At 31.0% G+C, this 16844-nt stretch overlaps 1 protein-coding gene across 3 annotated transcripts in view; it reads left to right on the top strand.

Moving 5' to 3' along the window:
• Nucleotides 1-16844, top strand: part of LOC145276832 (lipopolysaccharide-binding protein-like) — a 274030-nt gene that overhangs the window by 52813 nt on the left and 204373 nt on the right. Inside the window, exon 1 of one of the 3 annotated variants that reach the window (XM_080128188.1) lies at nucleotides 4497-4648. The exons of 1 other annotated variant lie outside the window; for it this stretch is intronic. The gene's annotated coding sequence lies outside the window, so the exon portion shown is untranslated. Of the gene's footprint in view, nucleotides 1-4496; nucleotides 4649-16844 lie in introns of those variants that run through there. One more of the 3 variants, XM_080128193.1, reaches the window with a different exon arrangement.

Raw genomic sequence — 16844 nt, 5'->3', positions numbered from 1 at the left:
CGGCCATGATCATTATCAAACCCCATTTGAATACTTCTTACTGAAATCGTTTTGTTAACTCTCGGGCGCTGGCTGGCTGTCATTAAATCATTCGGGGAACACTGATTATAAATTGCAGTTAGTGTTGTATTCAGACGCTTGATGGTAAATCTTGGCTGCTTTTACAACTGTTACTGCCAGTTTCCGGCGTGCAATATCGCTCCCTGACGACTATGAGTATTATCAACTTTCAAAATGAAATTAAAGATGTTATTTGCATCCATGGAACGCAATGGCTTCCTTTGCTATTATCGATCCAGACCAATGTCGGACTCTATTGGATTGCTGTGAAATTAAATCAATTGCGTTTACTGTCACTATTTGTAAGAGGCAATTACTGTTGTCGAGGCTTAATTAAGTTTAATTGCACTATTAGCTGAAGAGAGAGAGAGAGAGAGAGAGAGAGAGAGAGAGAGAGACTTGTTTCGTGTTGCTAATGTATGTACTATATAAATGTTTAGATTGATGTTAAAGACATTTTTCAAAAAGACATGAGACTTTTTTGTTTGATTTATTTTGTTGTTAGTAGTATTATAGTATCTATATTATAAGCTTAGAAGTTTTAAATGTAGTGCAGTTGCAGTATATAATTGCTTTGACCGCTTTGTTTTGTTCGATGTGTTTAATGACTTTTTTTATTATGCCCATTATTATCTTTTCGTCGTTTACAGTTACTATTTGGTTTTTATAATATGGTGTCGTTTTTATTGATAAAAAACATGTCTTGATAACAACTTCCTGCCGAATCACACAGTTACACACACACACACACACACACACACACACACACACACACACACACACACACACACACGCACACATACATTTTGTGAAGTAAGAAATATAATTCTGCATGTCTGAATGGGTGTTTATGCATATATGTGTGTGAGTGTATGCGTGTATATACTCCATTTCCAAAATATATTACATTATATGACTAACATAAATTGTTGGAAGTATCAGCTTTCCAAATAAAAAAAGACTATTCTGGCGCTATTTAACTGTTTGTCACTATGTAGAGGGAGACAACTCTCCTTTACTAAAAGATTCGTTCAGCTTTTCATCTCATAACGAGGTAACGGACGCGATATTTTTTTATGAAATCAACACATTACAAAAAGAAAGCTGCGACAATTTTTTTTTAATGTAACAAAGTTAATAACACTAATAATACAAAAAAAGTAGTTTTTACGTGAATCGTTTCTGTTGTCATATGATAATTTACGATGCTAAAACTAACAAAAAACGATATTTGACTAAGATGACACCATTCAAAAATAAAACTGCGAATTTTTTTTTTTTTATTTAATAAGTAAATGTTATGGTAAGGTTTTAAAAACTGGTATTTAACCTTAAAAATACAAACGATGGGACTTTTAAAGATGCGGCGTCTTTTTTTTTTACTGTAACAATGAAAAATCAACGATAGATTTCGAGCAATTGTAACCAAAGTTGATAACATTAATAATACAAAATGTAGGTCTTACGCAACTACTAAAAGAAATCCAACGAATCAACGATATTTTCATTAGATGAAAACAAAAATAATCTGCGGCAACTTTTTTATTTTAATTAATAATAATTATTTTTCAACCTTTAAATATATAAAGAATGAAGCTCTTTAATACCACCACCCTTTTTACTGTATTAAATCTTATTATATTAATAACACCAACATGTACTTTTACATTAGAAAAAATGCAAATGTGATGATAGTTGTAGAGGAATTGTAAACAAAGTTAATAACATTATTAATACAAAATGGAGTCTCTCGTTATATGTACCCTGTCTCTATATCTCACAACACTCAACAACATGAACACTTCTAAGACTGTCTCTATCACTCTAAGACTCTTACAAACATGAACAGCAACAAATATATAAGTCGCCATTTAAATAAGGACAGTGTAACATACTCGCATAGTTGGTACTTCAAAAATAACACTCACAACGTAATACAAACAGACAGACACTTTCACTTATATATATATATATATATATATATATATATATATATATATATATATATATATATATATATATATATATATACTAGCATTGGTGCCCGGTGTTGCCCGAGTGTTTGGAGGTGTATATTGAGCAAAAACGTGGTAGTAGGAAGGCAGGCTCGAAACCATACAGCAAAGGAGGAAAAGAACACGAAAACATTTTTCTACATTTTTACGACATACTAAAATATCAAATGCGACAATATAATTTTTTCCAAACAAAACTTTATAATAAATAAGAATGAAAATATGAAAAAAAAAAGCTGTGGCGCTTTTTTTTTTGTTAAAAATTTTACTAAACATGTGACAGAAACGATTCTTTTAATAGTCGCGTAAAGACTACCTTTTATCAACATAAAATTGTTACATGAAAAAAAAAAACATAGCGGCTTTCTTTTTTCTGTTTTGATCTAATAAAAAATATTCCGACGAATAAATGAACGAATCTTTTAGTAAATGAGAGTTGTCTGTCTCTGCACAGTGAAAAACTATAAAACATCGCCACTATTTTTTTTATGCACATAGATTTACAGGTCATATTATTCGCGTTTTCGTAATCATTAAAAAATGTCACGTTGAGAACGTATTTAATCACAAGTGCGCAAGAGATAAGAACCCAATACAACTGCCAGTAAAAAAAGGCATTTAATAAGAAATAATAAATATTGTTTTCTAACTTTATTCATACACACTACTGCTACATATTTTAAAGAAGGACGTAAGCGCTCTAGGTGTATGGAAATATATAGTGCACGGGACATAACTCTAAGGAAAACTTTTCTAGATTATATCCCTTTTAATGATATTGTTTTTTTTTTTTTAATGATATTGGTTTTTAAGTGCACGTTACATTATTTAGTATGGTATATTCGAAAATTTCTCTAGTTTCTTTCTAAAATATTAATAAGGGGTTTTACAAATTATGTATTGTCAATTGCCCTGCTGCCGATTAAAGCAAATCGCCATAGGAAATCGAATGGGTCCGACAGTAACACATCGTTAAAAATGTTTTTGTAATAAACAATAAAACGAATTTATTCAGAAGTTTCGAGAGGGTATTTTCGACTAATATCTTTTTAAGCTCATGCCTAATATGACATTTACTAAATAAAACTCCCGATTTTTCTTAAATATTTCCTCTTACACGAGCGATGGTAATGTACAGTTTAGCCAAGACATGAAAAAATGAACATATCGAAAAAAAAAAAAGGTTATATTGCACGTATCCGTTATGAAACGAAGTTCTCCGAAAAAAATGTCACTTAATTTCATCAAGTTTTTTTTTTTTTTTTTTTTTTTTTTTTTACAGCGAAAAAACAATTTGTTATGATACAAACATATTTCGATTTTTAGGAAGAAAAGCTAGAATTAAAGACGGGGAGGGAGTATCGGCGTTTTACATGGATTTATCTCCCAGTGGCGTGTTCAGCAAATTTCACAATGGCTGACTTCAACGCGCTCTCATTAAGAACGTGTTTTCCACTGTAAAAATCTACTCAATCAAATTGAATGATTTTTTCGGAGATCTTCAGTGCAAAACGATATTTTCATTTTTTTTATGTCTTGACTAAACTGTACAAGTACCTGAGCGATCTACTAATTCCGTCAGCACAGAAAATGTTGTTATTAAAATAAACAATAACACATTTGTCACAATCGCGATTATTTTTGGCAAACCTGAAAAACTGAGACTTTTTCAACCCAGTGTGCCAATTTTTTAAAAATTATGTTTCATCTTTGTAAAATAAAAAAAAAAAATATATACAATTTTATTTATTTATTGATAAATAAAATCAAAACAAATTTAGTCACAGTCACAAGTTTCAGCCAAGCTTTTTTTTTTTTTGCAAACTAAATTTTACAAGTGACCAGTTTTTTTTTATTTTGAATTTTGTAAGACAATAACAACATAACACTAGAAAATCTTTGTAAAAAGTAAAAAAAACTGGGGCAATGTTTTCAGCAAATAACTCGCGTCGACGTTACTTTGACTAATTAAGCCTTTAATGACTGAGACAATTTTTTTCCAATACACTGTGACAATAATTGTCTCAGGCTATAAGGATTTAAGTGGACGTACATCAAAGCGTATTTAATTTTTAGCCGTGCGTACTTAGTAAAATCGAGACTGACTTATCAAACGAAATAAACTTGTTTATATTTTGAAAAGATTTTTACAAAAAAAAAAAAAAAAAAAAAAACTGAAAAAGTGGAACACAGAATTGGAATAAATACTATTTAAATATATATCATTTTTTAAAATACTTTTTATATGAATTTAAAAATATATTTGTCAAAAAACAACCTCTCGATAGAAATTTAGGAATAAATTAATTTTATCGTTTATTTTAATAATACACGAGATTTTTACGGTATTTTCAATTACAAACGCAGTAGTTCGTCCGTGTCAAAGTTGTTTTTAATAACAAATCAGCAGCAGGAGCAAATAGTCGTACAATTTTTTTTTTTTTTTTAGTTTTATTAAACCTGGCGTACGACTAAAATCCGGAATGACTATATCTCCGATTCGGTTCCGCTGATTCAAGCAACTTTGCACGTTGTTATTACAAGACAAAGAATAGGCGTAATTTTGGTCGTAGGTAAGTAGATTTTGTATTTATAAAAAAAAAATCGTATTCATAAGAAAAAACAGGAAAGAAAAAAAAGCATATGTATCTGTTACCCGTTTCCACGAGAGCACAAAATTGTTTCTCATTCATCAAAACGTCCACGTTGTTACAGAGTTAACTTGGATTGATATATATATATATATATATATATATATATATATATATATATATATATATATATATATATTGCTACCAGGACCAGATTACATGCAATTCACTCAAGAATTATGACACTGTCACACAGATAAAACACAAATAAACAGTGTATGTCATCATAAAAACTGCATATGCAGAGTAGGGTAGGTTGATTTTCAACTTTTTTTGAAAAATGTAAAAGGTTGAAGCAGAGAAAGTTGTACAAACATATGGGGAGTACAAACATAAAAAAACTAGGTTTCTAACATCAGGCATCGGATGCTAATTTGATTTTAAAGATCATCTACTTTGAGACACTGAAAAAATCCTTATCTGTGAAAGATTTGTGAGAAATTATTTAGTATTTTGCAGTTTCAATCATAACAAGTTGTTTTATATATTTAAATAAACGATATAATGACTGATATGCTAAATATTAAACAAAATTATAATTGCCCCCCATACTGAGGTAGCGGCAATTAAAAAATTCTATAAATGCTGCATTTTACTTTGTTTTATAACTGCAAAATTCAATTCGTTTTACTATCAATGAAAAAAAAAAGTTTTTATTCTGTTTGGAAAAAAGTCTTAATAAAACCTAAAACAAATTATTTACCTATCTCTAGGCAGTTATCTATGCTTGTATAAAAAACACAAAACAATTGGCAAGTAAAAAGCTATTTTTTTACCATAATATCAAAATTCTCCCTATAGGATCACTTTGAAGCAAAAAATGGCCTCATTTCATGGCATAAAATCTTAGCAATTATATGTCTATGTCTTGCTTCAAGTCCATAGGCTTCTGATGTCAATTTTACAGCCCTTTCCACACTTTGTGAATGTGCAGGCAAATCAGGTAACTCTGGCTTTCTGCCGCTTATAAATAATTACTAAAGTTCATGATCTGATAATTCTTCAGTTAGTGCTGGCTCTGAACCTCCACTTTGATAAATGTAAAGCGTCAAAATTTATTGTTGATATTTTTTTAAACGCTTTCTCACTGGTTCCTCACTGAAAAAGAAAAGAGAAGTCAAATAATTTTATTAACTTGAACAAATGAACACAATTTTATTTCAATTAATTTTTTTTTTTTAATTTAATAATTGAAAATGAATGTATAAATCGAAATAAACGATTCGATCAGTTTTATATGAATGTTTACTTACCTAATGGTTAAAATTCTTCTTATAGCTTCTTCTCTCACTTCAATTTCATCTGATTTTAACAAAGAGAACAGAATATTCTCTAGCAAAAGGGCAAAAGCATTAAACTGAAGATTGCTTAAAACAATTTCCTGAATTTCTGGAGGCTGCTTTTTTATTTGCCCAATCATTTTAAAAATATACATTTGCTGGTTATGAAATTTATTATCCAGTTTAATTTCAAACCAGCTAACTGTATAAACTTCTACAATAAAACTAATCAGCTGGTGCATTTTTCTGGTCAATTCAGATGGATAAATTTTACGGGTCCACAAACACATTAATCGGATTGCCAGAGTTAGCCATTTTGCCTGATTTAAAGGTCAGATCCTTCATGCTGTATACTGAGGGTCTACTTTACCCCTTGAAATACCAACAGCATACTCTAAAAGTAGTCTTTGGTCACCAGTGAGATCATTTTCTGTTAGTTCAGAATACCTGCCCTCCAGAGGACTACTCACTGGTAAAATGTCAATTTGGGGTAAATGATGGTAATTGTTGGCACATAATTTTCCTAGTTGACCCGTAAATGCTGTTGGGCTTCGTTGACTTCCATCAAGAAATTGAAATAATGCCCTAAAAGGAAGCTCATTCTGGTGTAGAGAACAACCAATAGTGTATATTTTTCTATACAGCTTGTTTTCTAGTGAGGAAACCAGTCTTGGTGCTTGTGGTGTCTAAAAGGACAGCCTTTAAAGTATTGACACTCTCATACTCTTCTAGAACTTTGTGAACTTCATCTGTCAGAACAGCACCAGTTGCTCTAACAGCAGGAATCACTCCATGTCTTAGATACATCCCCTTACTTCCACAACCCATCTCCTTCATAAATGTCAAGTGATGCTCTTGTCCTTTAGCTTTTCTTCGATTTTTGTTTCCTTTTTCATCGACAGTTTCAATGTAAAATAAAGTGTCTTTGTCGTGTTTCCCATCATCACCAATGCAGACAAGGTTTCTAATTTTTGGATTATGTTTTTGATAGGCATTATTTTTTTATCTTTTTTTTTCTCTGTCAATTTTGGATTTATCAAGAAAAAATTTCCTTAAATCAATATTTTATTTCAGAAGGCCCGCAGCCTGTAGATCCCAAAGAAAAGCATTTGCAAGACTTACACCTAGGTTTGACGAGACATCACCCCTGATGAGTTCAATGGCATAACGAGGAATTTTTATCAGGCTGTAAATACTCTTACACTCTTCCTCTGGTTCAAAACTTTCATCTGTTCCATCACTATTTATCTGATGTCAGAATGATATTCTGGTCATGGGATGTTGAAGCAATAGGCGGGGTGGGGTGTGTGAATCAACTTGCTTTTCTCCTAACACAGTTAACTTTTTAGATTTTGCGACTACAGCTTTATCAACAGGTCTCAATTGAAAATTGCCTTCGAGTCCTATTTTATTTCTTTGGTCCTTCAAATACTCTCTCCTCCACAGGAACCTGAATTAGAAAATTCGACAAATGTTTATTCTAATCTACGCTAATCTTAGAAATAAATTCTATTTCACGTAAAAAAATTGTAATTTCTTTTCTCATTGGTTTACATAAAATACAAGTAGGGAAATTCATTTAATTTAAGATGTCTATGATTTTCATTAAAAAGATTTTTCTAAACAAATAAGAGAAAATTTAAAAAATAGAATAAACTAACCTTTTTTATGGGACAGGTACAGACAATATGCTTTGACTGACAATTTTCTTTTTTGCATTTAATATTTTTGGCATGACAACTTGCAATTGGCAGGTCACACGAACAAGATGAAATATCAAATAATTTGTCAATTTGTAATTGACCAGAAGACTTTTGGCATATGCGGATAAAACGTTTCTATTTATTTGCTTAGTTTTTTTTTAAAGCAGGTGTCCTGCAATTTGTGTACAATCCATTTTTCAGTTAATAGGGGCAAACTGGAATTTACTGCCTTCCAAATATCTTTAACATCATTTGCCATTAATTTTGTAAGGACAAATTTATTTAACTTTGGGCGAGAATTCTCCATGTAAAAACCATATTGAATAATCTGACGGAAAGTAGGGATTCTGTTGTATTTAATGGAAAAGGTGTGCCCACAAATTGTGTAGAAATAGTTCGTTTCCGACTCATGGTTAGAAAAATATCTGCAAAATACATATTTTATGATATGGTAAGAAATTAAACAAAGGAAATTATGAATTAAATTTAAAATTTGGAAAAATTGGTAAATATCAAAAAAGAAATAATAAAGGTTTGCTAAGATATAAAATGCAAAATGTAATAATTTCTATATTTGAATTAAGCTCCGGTTAACAAAGTAAACACACGTGTGAACACGAAAATGAAACCGATTGCTTGGCAGTGTAGACAGAAATATCAACCGGATAAAATAAAGCCCTGGTTTATTAGTTGTTTAATTCATTTTAAATGAAATATTTTGCAGGGTGTCTTTTTATATCGACACTCAATTAGTTTTTAAAAATAAAATAGATATTAAAAACAAAAGAAAAAACGTATTGTTTATACTCCCTTCATATTTTTTCTTCAAAACTGGCATTAATATGACATGCTTATTCTTTGATTTAACACCGGCACCCTGCGACATAGACGCAGCTTATTGAGTTTTTCAATGTTTAAATTCATTTTAGCAAAAAACGATGCAGTTTTAGAAAAAAAGTATTTTGTGTTGTTATTCTTAATGCTATTTAACAACTTTCTCTGCATAGACCTAGTCATAATGCCAAAATCGACCTACCCTAATGCAGAGGTGTAAGTTCCCCCCCCCCTTGTGTTTTTCTTCGTGTCACTATAAACTAGTGATGCACCAAATAAGAGATGATTTAGTAGAATGGAGAGAAGGACGAGAAAAGCACTTGCCAGAATTTTAAAATTCTCTGGATGAGTGAAAAGAGGATTGGTTTTTGGAGAAATTTATTGCAACCCACATTCTAGTGAAGACCAATGTAATCAATTGTAAGCAGCTGTTGCGATAAGGAAAATTCAGTTGACATACACACTGTTGGTGCCTCTACTCATACGGCCAAAGTTGAGAAGGTTAAACGGCTAACCATTACCCCGGCCGCTATTAACGAAGACTGGGGCTAATTCCAATCACGCTGGGATGCCACAAAGATATCTAGACGCGAAGAAGTGCTCCAACTACTGGAATTCTGTTACGAGCCACTACATAGGGATCTCACTCGCACATTAGGTGGAAAACTCACAGACAAACCCTGCATGAGATCATGTGTTCCATCTGGAAGCTAGCTGTACAAGGCGTGGTGTCTATGATTGCAAGGGCTAAAGCGTCTGTAGTTTCGCCAGGGATTACGTCAGCTATCAAGGAACACCATATAAAACTGCCTGCAATGTAACCGGAATGCACCATCAAAACCAAGAGCGTCATCAATGCCCCCCCCCCAACAAGCCGGGAATGCCGCTTTCAGTGCTTCTGTGCAGATTTTTTTCTTTTTATCAAAGACACTACAACCACTTCTCCAACTGGCCCATAGATGGCGCCCAGAAACTTATCGCCTTACTAAGTAATTGCAGAGTGGAGACTCTAAACCGCGCCTGGATAACACAAGCCCCAACGGCACCATGAATACTCATTCATTCTAACATGCTATGTTGCAGTATAGAAATACGCTAGATCGAGAAACCAAGCTGTCACCAGCGATGTGTATTTTCGGTCGTCCCATTCGCGAATTTATGCCAATTATTCCTGAAAATTATCAACGACATAACACGTGAGGCAGCACTTGGCAAGCACGTGAAGAAACACTCCGAAACCGGCACATGCGGGTGCTGAGAGGCTATTGGAGCATACGCAAATGCTCCCACCACTGGTCGTTGGTGGTCATGTGCGCATTCAAACCCAGGTCGGTCTTTATCAACGCAAATGGGATAAAAATGGAGTAGTAATCAAAGTCCGCCAAGTCGCTCAATATGCAATAAGCATTGATGAATCTAGGTGGGTAAGACTTAGGAACAGAAAAATCCTGCTAAAGTGTATTAAAGTACAACTCCCTCCCCCAAGGCTGACAATCAAAGATGCCCTTCGATTGCGTCATGCTGCCCCACCGGAACAGAACCAACTGTTGTATATGATGATAGTACAACATCACGTAAAGTCATGGAGCCGAAGGCCCTTATTATTCCTGGATATCCCACTCAACTGACGCGCTCACCGGACACACCACTACGATTCTCACAAAGTGAGCCTGCAATGTCGCACATAATCCAACCAACTTTTGATAGCCATATAATTCCAGAAACCCCCCATCTCCAAGCCAATCTCAGAATATAGAGCATTCCAGTAAGTCCCCACTCGCCTGGTGTATGTACGCTGAGTAGGCCAGGCTGCGCTGAAACTACACAGAAATGGCTCAAGGACTACGTCCTAACAATTGGAAATCCACTGTCATCCTGAGTCAGCTCCCGACCAGGTCTTCTCAACATAATATGTTCCCTCATACAGATTCCCTTCCCCTTTGCATACTGTTGTTGTTTTGTAAGTTTTGAGGATTTCATCGACACATACGCAAAGACGTGGAGGAAGATAGAGAATTATAATTGTGAAATTCTAACTGTTTTGTCTTTACCTCTTTCAGGTCTTGTTTATTGTCAGTGCACATTATAAAGGCCGCTGAACAGAGTATACTCTCATCTAGGAAAAAATATAAATATATGTTTTTTCTTTAATAGAATTAATAATTAAAATCCGCTATTTTATAAATTGTTAGATCATAATACAGACAAAGCAGGTTATAAATACAGTGTAACTAGTGTCAGGGGAAAATCTCGGTTTATATGACAATAATCTCTTTGCTAAACTGTACTTTCTGTTTTAGTTTAAAATACATAATAAAATTGACATGCTTAAAAGTTGTGACCTTTTTGTTCTTAATTAATACTTATGATGTTAGCATGAGAATATGCTACATTTTACTGTTTATTTATTGTTTTTTAAAAATATTTATTTTTATTATAAAGTAAATATTTTATTTGAAAATTTGAATATTTTAATCACAGTAGCCTTTAATGAAAATAAAATTTTAAAATAAATAGGTAGTCCGGTTTATTAAGAGGAACATTAGTATATTAGTTTCCTATTGCATCTCACTCCAATATGATTTGACTACTAAATTATTAAGTGAATACTAATAATAAGAATAAATAATATATGCAACATATCAATAGCAACACAAACAACAATAACAACAACAACAACAACAACAACAAAACAAAACAATAATAATAATAATAATAATAATAATAATAATAATAATAATAATAATAATAATAAAGTAAAGCTATGAATTTTTTTATAAAAGTGTTAGTTGCATCTACCGAATCGTCATAAAAGAAATCAGTGTTTTTTATCCAATCAAGCATTTTTAAAATTGAGAGCGTTTTATTTTTATTTTCGTGAAAAAAAAGATAAATAAAGATACGATATTGTTAAACAGGTTAGATTAAACACAGACCAGGTATGAACAATAATGTCTGTTTTTCGTCTAGTAGTAACTTCACTACTGCTGCTGCCACTACTACTACTACTACTACTACTACTACTACTACTACTACTACTACTACTACTACTACTACTACTAATACTACTACTACTACTACTACTACTAATAATAATAATAATAAAAACATTTTAGATATATAAACTATTAAATATAAGTATATTAAATTCAGTTTAACTAATCCTCATATTGCCAAATATTTACATACACAACATGTTATCCGTCGACCCTATTAAAAGCTACCCAATCAATCAAAGAAAAGTACTTTGTTAATGTTTACAAAAATATGGACCAGGACAAACAAACATACTATGGAAAATCGCTTTTACTTATCAGTGGCTTGACAAGGCGACAGTGGGTACAAGCAAAAAAAAAATAAAATAAAATAAAAAAGAAAAAAAAAACTCAGTAAGCAAGATTCATCCCAAGGAAGCAAAACTGAAGCTGCTTGCCAAGAAAATATTGGCAAATTTTATCAATTTGAAAATATAGGGCGTTTTTAACCAATTCTTAGAACATTTGAACCATATAAAATATTATAATCTTCAAAAAGTCTGCAAATTTTCATTTAGTTTCATTCCATAGCACCAAAGACATTTGCATTCAATATCCAATTTGGTTAACAGTATATATATATATATATATATATATATATATATATATATATATATATATATATATATATATATATATATATATATATATATATATATATATACCACCGTTTTTGTCAAGTTTATAATTTCCAGTCTAACTCACTAATGAGCAGGATTTTACAAATGAAGGCCCTTTGGAAATGTAATGACCTGAATTTTTAGAGGGATATGCGAAATTGGCCATTAAGGTTGCACATTAAGAGCATAAGCAATCATCCAGAGCCTATTTTTAGAACTCTTTCGCAGCCATAAAATGTTTCAATCATAGGGATTTAAGTTTCTAGTTTTGAATATGAATTACAAAATATCTTAATTTTTTTCCAAAATCTGTGGCTTCGAATAAGGGGAGTGTAAAACTTGGTGCTATGGGTTCGAATCATCTGAAATAACAGCGAGGGGGGATTGTATTCCAAATATGTATCATATGTTATATCTGCACTTCTTAAGATCAGTAACATGTCAGCAACGGAGAGGAGTTTCCGACCACTGTTCTTTGAATGAGAAACACTCTCTATCTGTCGTTCTGTGAACATTAAATATAAACTAGTTTCTCCGATAACTCCAAAATATATAATAACGAAGTAAATAACAAAAAAATATATTAAAATCAAAATATTTGTATCATAAAATCTTATCAAAATATAATCTTTAAGTATAAAAATGTATCAAAATATAATTTTAAAGTATAAAAATATGTCAAAATATAATTTTAAAGTATAAAAATATGTCAAAATATAATTTTAAAGTATAAAAATATATCAGAATATAATTCTAATGTACAAAAATATATCGAAATATAATTTTAAAGTATAAAAATATATCAAAATATAATTTTAAAGTATAAAATATATCAAAATATAATTTTAAAGTATAAAAATATATCAAAATGTAATTTTCAAATATAAAAATATATCAAAATATAATTTTAAAGTATAAGATATATTAAAATATAGTTTTAAAGTATAAAATATATCAAAATATAATTTTAAATTATAATAATGTATCAAAATGTAATTTTAAAGTACAAAAATATATCAAAATATAATTGGAAAGTATAAAAATGTATCAAAATATAATTTTAAAGTATAAAAATGTATTAAAATATAATTGGAAAGTATAAAAATATATCAAAATATAATTTTAAAGTATAAAAATGTATAAAAATATAATTTTAAAGTATAAAATGTATAACAATATAATTTTAAAAGTATGAAGATCTATCAAAATATAATTTTAAATTATAAAAAAATGTATCAAAATATAATTGTAAAGTACAAAAATATATCAAAATATAATTGGAAAGTATAAAAATATATCAAAATATAATTTTAAAGTATAAAAATGTATCAAAATATAATTTTAAAGTATAAAATGTATAACAATATAATTTTAAAAGTATGAAGATCTATCAAAATATAATTTTAAATTATAAAAAATGTACCAAAATATAATTTTAAAGTATAAGAATGTATCGAAATATATTTTCATTGTCTTAATATCAGTCTTTTTCAATGATTAATTTATATGTGAAAATAAAAACTAAACATGTTAAAACATAAAATATTTCTTTTTTTTTAGAATTGCTTTTATAACAGTAAGATTGTATAAAAATGTATAAAAATATAATTTTAGTTTGTCAATGTGGACTAATATAATTTTTAAAAAAATATTTAAAGAATTTTCAGAACATTTTTTTTGTATTTTTGTATAAAAAGGTTGTATATAAATGTATATAAGAGCCAGATACGTCCAAGGTTGGAATACTGTTGCCACATATGGGCAGGAGCTGCTAGAAAGGACTTGTCCTGCCTTGATAGGGTTCAAAATAGACTTCGTGGCCTGGTGGGAGATGTCCTTTTCTCTTCGCTGCAACCTCTATCTCACAGAAGAGATGTTGCGAGTTTGTCTCTGCTTTATCGTTATTTTCATGGAAAGTGTTCGACTGAGCTTCAATCTATGGCCCCCCCTCGCCAAACTTTCACAAGAAACACTAGACTAGCTGAAAATATTATCAATGATTTTCCCAACTCTTTATCTGTGCCTAAACCTAAAAATAGATTCCATGATCAAAGCTTCTTTCTTAGAACTGCACGCCTGTGGAATTGTCTTCCTTTTTCCTGCTTTCCAGCTGTCTATAATATGGTTGTCTTCAAGTCCAACGTGAACAAGTTTCTGATGAGCCGTTCCATTTAAGTTAACAAATTTACCGAACTTCCATTACTATTGATTACTATATTGTCCTTTTGACTACTCTACACTCTTTAACCCTTATCCCTGAGTGGCCGATAGGCCTTGATAATGTGGTGACACCTATGTAAAAAAATAAAAAATAAAAAAATAAATAAAATATAATATTAAAATATAACAATTTAAATTAATTTTATTTCGTCCCCCGACAAAAGAAGTGTGGTCTTATAAATCCACACTTGTTCGTTCGTCCATCGCGTCCGTTCGTCTGTTCGCACATTTCTTAATAAGTACGCATTGGCATTTTTGGAATTTTTACACAAACATTAAACATGATATTAGTAAAAAGTAACAGAACTGATTTTCCGGGAAAACTTCAGTTAACCCCTTAGGGATGCCTTTCGGGTTAAATGGCTTACATTGACACTTTTGTGCTTATTAAAAAAAAACATTGGATTTTTATAAACTTTTGTGCAAAGTTGTAACTAACTGATTTTTATATGCTGTTGTTTGTCGATATTCCGTGATAACTCTTGGGTATGTCACATGGGCTCTTTTAGGGCTATTAAAAACACTCCATTTTTGAGACTATTTTACCATATTTGTCCAAAATTTTCTGTGCATGTCTATATAACAGTTGTGTATGGTGCTGAACACAAATTTAAATATATTAATGCCTTTGAGACTTTTGGGGCTAAATGAGGGGGTGAAATGATGGATTTAGTCATTCATTTTTTATTTGCATGGTGCAGAACTCAAATTTACACAGATTAAGGCCTTAAACTGAACCGTTCGTTCATTTTCACCAGAATTGGACGTCTCCTGTTGAATTTTGGGCTAAATGGGTCGAGAAGGGGGCAAATGTCGAATTTAATAATTTTGTTTTATGCCGCGTTCACTGTACACTCACGGGGGGCATGTACGCTTCTGTTTCACTTGTTTTTAATGATAGTGCTTCTTTTTTAATAAGTTATTTTCATCGAGAGTGTTTTGACAACGTCGACATTCACAGAACTCTGCGGCCGACAGCAATCTATTCATCTGTAAGAATTCTTTAGTTTTACGGAGATCTGACGTTAACAATGCAATCTTGCACTGATGTAAAGGATTAATATGCATCTCCGAAGAAAACTTTGTACGAACTTTTCGGAAAGTAAGAGTTATTGACCCCTGTTTTTTGGCCGAGAAACGACCCATATCGGCCGTTCTAGAAACGAAAATACACACATTCGTCTAATGTCCCTGATCTGCAGAAGTGCCATAATATATTCACACTTTCATTTTAATAAATGAAGTAAATTTCACAGTATATAATGATATTTATATATATTTGATAACCGAGATATTCATAATCGTATATTATCTCTAAAAGAATGAAGATGTAACATTGGAGAAATATTTGGAATCAAATCTCCCCTTGCTGTTATATCCGATCATGTTAAACCCTACCAGCAAGTTTTAGTTTGCTCTTTCTCAAGGCCAGGGATTTGGGGTATATATATATATATATATATATATATATATATATATATATATATATATATATATATATATATATATATATATATATATCGAAAACCCTCTGGCCTTGTTATATATATATATATATATATATATATATATATATATATATATATATATATATAATTCGAGGAAATAAAATATTTATTAACGCCCTGAATGTGCATTAGAGCGCGCATGTGTGTGTATGTGTGCACGCGCGTGTGTGTGTGTGCTGTGTATATATAGTTGTTTTTCCATAGTAATATCCCCTTAACCGTTATAAGACTAACAGAAATTATAAGAAACAAAATGAGTTTTCCGAAGAACATGGCGCAATTTTATACATCTTTTTTATTAAAAACTGCTTAAAACTTCCATGTTGTTCGCGTTTATAATAATAAAAAAAATAAATACTGTCACGTAAGAAGCATATTTATACGCACAATAACTACTCATAAAATGTAATTGTTAAAGGTGTACCACTAAAAAATAGCATTAAAAAAAAAAAAGTCTTTTGTTTATTTATACATAGTGCTTTGCTTTATATTCTAAACAAACATGAATAAGCGCTAAACGAGGCAAAAAAGGGATAGTGCATGGGAAATAACTCTGAGGAAATCTTTTCCTGGATTATGCCCCTTTACATAATTATTGATGTTAAATTCCAGCTTTCATTTTCAGTACGATATTCGCGGAAATTTGTCTAGTGTTTTTTTTTTTTAATACTTATCAGTTGAAACTAAAAGCAAAACCAAACACACATGTAAATATATAATTACTTATTTCCACGTGTAAATAAAAGTGTTTTCTCCTCCATCATAACAACATTGACGTTACAATTAACATAGTCAGCATTTATATTTTACAAGCTGGACAAGTTACCAGCGGGTGCGGTGCGGTGTGCGTGCGGTGCTTGGGTTGAATATGACACAGCTAGAACACATTCGATAATGGAAGACAATAGTGGGGGGGAG

This window comes from Euprymna scolopes, chromosome 5 (assembly GCF_053919585.1).
Source record: "Euprymna scolopes isolate OS-2025 chromosome 5, ASM5391958v1, whole genome shotgun sequence".
Lineage (NCBI taxonomy): Eukaryota > Metazoa > Mollusca > Cephalopoda > Sepiida > Sepiolidae > Euprymna > Euprymna scolopes.
The sequence above is the reverse complement of the archived record's forward strand: the minus strand, read 5'-3'. Positions and strand labels throughout refer to the sequence as shown.